The 4,688-nt window shown below is 39.5% G+C and overlaps 1 long non-coding RNA gene across 1 annotated transcript; it reads left to right on the top strand.

The window, feature by feature from the left end:
* The first annotated feature begins 292 nt into the window (after nt 1–292).
* LOC144282190 (uncharacterized) lies at nt 293–1,845 on the top strand. Its single transcript, XR_013350525.1, has 3 exons — nt 293–422; nt 524–569; nt 715–1,845. It is a non-coding gene; the product is annotated as an uncharacterized LOC144282190 (long non-coding RNA).
* Nucleotides 1,846–4,688: the final 2,843 nt, after the last annotated feature.

Genomic DNA, 4,688 nt, shown 5'->3' with positions numbered 1-4,688 from the left:
ATATGATTTTTGGTTTTATTTTGCAAATAAAAACCTCCTTCTCTTACTTGCCCTTTTGTTCTCCAGCTTTTAAAGAATTAAGGAGGGGATGCCTGGGTGGCTCAGTGGTTGAGCTTTGTTTGCCTTTGGCTCAGGGTGTGATCAGAGTCCAGGATCCATAGAGCCTGCTTCTCCCTCTGCCTATGTCTCTGCCTGTCTCTCTATCTCTTGTGAATAATTAAATAAAATGTTAAAAAAAAAAAAAAAAAGACTTAAGGAGAACACAAGGTACCTTTTGATCTCATCCTGTTGCTTCCAAGAAAGCTCCTTCACCAACATGTGCTCTTCACGAAGACGAAACAAGCTGTCCTCCAATTCTTCCCGGCTCATTCTGCTCAAGGGTGGTTGAGCTTTCATATTCTTACCTAAAGTCCCAGGAAAGGGTACAGAGAGATTATTTTACAGTCTATCTTGATTTGAGTGTTTGAGAGGAAATTCAGGAAGGATATGAAATGCATGCTAATGGATCTCTTTATCATTTCAGATCATTCCTGGATGTGGAATATCATTCCATACTGCTCCAGCATAAGGTATGACTCAACATCCTGTCTAGAAAGTACATTCTCTTTTTAAAAATATCAAACAAAAAAATAGAAAATAAAAATATCAAACAAAGCTATTAATCTACTTAATTTTTCTTTTTAATTTACTCTTCTGTTTTTTTCTCCTTACTAGATAATTTGGACCTAGACAAAGTTGTGCCCACAACTATCTTCAAACCCTTACTAAGGAAAAGGATAGAAACCTTTCTTGATTACCAAGTCATCTCATTTGTTTTCGTGGTTTGGAGAAACTGTCCCCAAATTTGCCTCCTTGACATAGAGCATTTGCGTGGTCTAAGCAGAGGAAAGTAGAGTACATTTTTCAGTGTGCGAGTGTTCACTGACCCACAGTCAGGTCTGATCTCATGAGAAAGATCTTAAGATTCCAACGCTCAAAATATAGCTCCTTTCCTGGAGGAAAGAGTTCAGAACTTCAGTCTCAGAACCACTGCAGCCACCACTACCACCTCTCTGGTTTAGACTTTGGAAATCATATATTTTTTAAAAAAACAGCTTTATTGAAGTGTAATTGGCATGTAATACACTGAATATACTTAAAGTGTAAAAATTTGGTTAATTTTGACATCTGTATATAACTGTGAAACCATCACATAAGATAATGACTATATCCATCGTTGCCAAATTTCCTTGTGCCCCTTTGTGATCCATTGCTTTCCACCCTACCCTAACACCAATTCCACTTTAGTCCCCAGGCAACCACTGATGATGGCTTTCTATTGCTATAGTTCTGATTTTCTAGAATTTTATATAGATCAAAACATCCATTATGTACTCGTTTTATTTTTTAGTTTAGAGGGGTGGTTTGATTTCTTTCACTCAGTATAATTATTTTGAGATTCATCCACGGTGTTTCTTATATCAGTAGTTTCTTTTGATTGCTGGTAGCATTTCACTGTACAGATATACCATAATTTATTATCCATTTACTGTTGATGGATATTTGAATTGCTTCTAGGTTTTGGCTGTTACAAATACAGCAGCTATGAAAATCTTTGTTTAAGTCTTTGTGTGGACATGTTTTAATTTTTCTTGGGTAAATACATAGGAGTGGAATAGCTGGGTCATAAGATAGGTGTATGTTTAACTTTTTAAAAGTCTGGGCAGCCCGGGTGGCTTGGTGGTTTAGCACTGCCTTCAGCCCAGGGCCTGGTCCTGGTGACCCAAGATCAAGTCCCACGTCGGGCTCCCCACATGGAGCCTGCCTCTCCCTCTGCCTTTCTCTCTCTCCCTCTGTGTGTGTGTGTGTGTCTCATGAATAAATAAATAGAATCTTTAAAAAAAAATCTGTCCAACTGTTTTACAAATATATATATCTCACAATATGTAATATTACATATATTCTCTATTATTTCTTGGAATCACTTGGAAGTAAATTGTACACATGATATTCCATTACTCTAAACACTTTATTGTATATCTCCTGAAAATAAGGACATAACCACAGTATAATTCTAATTCTATTATTCCTTCTACATTTATTATTTGGAATTCTACTATAAGGTAAAAATTTCTCTTTACTACATTTATTTATTAATATATTTATTTATATGTATGCAATCTCATGGATTCCTATTTTATTCAATGGGTGAATAATCCAACAATATCATTATTCATGTTGACACTCAAATTGTTCCAGATTCAGCCAGTGTGAGCCTTTTCAGCTGGTTCTGGTATCCTTTAGAAATATCTCTATGAGTTTTTGAGAATTTCCACATTTTTGGATATAATAAGATGTTTCTAGACTCACCTTGTACGTTTTTTGCCCAAACCCCTGGTTCCTTCTAGTGGAGAATTATATTTAAAACTAAGATGTGAAAAAAGGAAAAAAAAAAAAAGACAAAGATATGAGTGGGGCGCCTGGCGGGCTTAGTTGGTAAAACACACAGCTGTTGATCTCAGGGTCATGAGTTCAAGCCCAATGTTGGACATGAAGCCTACTTAAAGAAAAAAACAAAGCCAAGAAACTATAGGGTCCCCTAGCAGGCTCAGTCGGCAGAGCATGCCACTCTTGATTTCGAGGTCTTGAGTTCAAGTTCCACATGTGGTATAGAGCTTAATTAAAAACAATAACAGGGGCAGCCCGGGTGGCTCAGAGGTTTAGTGCTGCCTTCAGCCCAGGGCATGATCCCGGAGACCTGGGATTGAGTCCTGTGTCGGGCTCCCTGCATGGAGCCTGCTTCTCCCTCTGCCTGTGTCTCTGCCTCTCTCTCTCTCTGTATCTCTCATGAATAAATAAATAAAATCTTTAAAAAAATAAAATAAAAACAACAACAACTAAGATCTGAAGAGATATTCAACATCACTAATAATCAGGGAAATGCAAATCAAAACCACAAAGAGATATCACCTCACATCTGTCAGAATGGTTAGTATCAAAAAGACAAAAAATATCAAGTGTTGGCACAGATGTGGAGAAAAAGGAACGCTCGTGCACTGTTGGTAGGAACATAAATTGGTGTAGCCACTGTGGAAAACGTGGAGGTATGGAGGTTCCTTAAAAAATTAAAAATGAGTTAACAGGGATCCCTGGGTGGCACAGCGGTTTGGCGCCTGCCTTTGGCCCAGGGCGCGATCCTGGAGACCTGGGATCGAATCCCACATCGGGCTCCCGGTGCATGGAGCCTGCTTCTCCCTCTGCCTGTGTCTCTGCGCCTCTCTCTCTCTCTGTGACTATCATAAATAAATAAAAAAAAATTTAAAAAAAAATGAGTTAACATATGATCCATTAATTCAACTACAGGGTACTTACCCGAAAAACCCCAAAACATGAATTTGACAAGATATATGCACCCCTAGTTTACTTTGGCATTATTTAGAATAGTCTAGATATGGAAGCAACCCCAGGTAGGTGAATGGATAAAGAAGATGTGCTATGAAAAAAAGAAAAGAAAAAAAGAGAGAGAGGAAAACAAAGCATAAGGACTCTTGCAGGATCCCTGGGTGGCGCAGCGGTTTGGCGCCTGCCTTTGGCCCAGGGCGCGATCCTGGAGATCCGGGATCGAATCCCACGTCGGGCTCCCGGTGCATGGAGCCTGCTTCTCCCTCTGCCTGTGTCTCTGCCTCTCTCTCTCTCTCTCTGTGACTATCATAAATAAATAAAAACGTAAAAAAATTAAAAAAAAAAAAGGACTCTTGCAGATAGAGAATACACTGAAGGTTGATGGAGGGAGGATGGTGGGGATGGGCTAGATGGGTGATGGGTATTAAGGAGGGAGGGCACTTGATATGATGAACACTGAGTGTTGTATGTAAGTGATGAATCACTCAATTCTACTCCTTTTTTTTTTTTAATTTTTATTTATTTATGATAGTCACATACAGAGAGAGAGAGAGAGAGAGGCAGAGACACAGGCAGAGGGAGAAGCAGGCTCCATGCACCAGGAGCCTGACTTGGGATTCGATCCCGGGTCTCCAGGATCGCGCCCTGGGCCAAAGGCAGGCGCTAAACCACTGCGCCACCCAGGGATCCCTCAATTCTACTCCTGAAACCAACATTGCGCTGTATGTTAACTAACTAGAATTTAAATAAAAAATTGAAAAAAATTAACATTAAAATAATAGCAAACCGAAACAAACAGCACTTAAAAAGGCTTTTCACCATGACCAAAGGGAACTTATCCCAGGAATACAGGCTGGTTTTAACATATGAAAATCAATCAATGTGGGGTGCCTGAGTGGCTTAGATGGTTAAGTGTTTGACTTTTGATTTTAGCTCAGGTTATGATCTCAGGGTTATGAGATCAAGCCCTGCATTGGGTTCTGTGCTCAACAGAGAGTCGGCTTGTCCCTCTCCCTCTGCTCCTCCCCACCACCTCACTCACTCTCTTTCTGTCAAAAAAATAAGTAACACTTTACTTATTTGTTAACACATTAATAAGTAAAATTTTAACACATTATTAACACATTACTTTTACTTATTTATTAACACATTAAGAAGTAAAACTTTACTTATTTATTTGAGAGACGAAGAGAGAGAGCCTGTGCATGTGCACAAGCAGGGGAAGGGGCGGAGGGAGAGGGAGAAGCAGATATCCCACTGAGCAGGTTTGATTGATGTCCCATGCAGGGGGCTCCATCACAGAACCC

Source organism: Canis aureus, chromosome 13 (assembly GCF_053574225.1).
Source record: "Canis aureus isolate CA01 chromosome 13, VMU_Caureus_v.1.0, whole genome shotgun sequence".
Taxonomy (NCBI): domain Eukaryota; kingdom Metazoa; phylum Chordata; class Mammalia; order Carnivora; family Canidae; genus Canis; species Canis aureus.
This window is presented reverse-complemented; position numbering and strand designations above follow the sequence as displayed.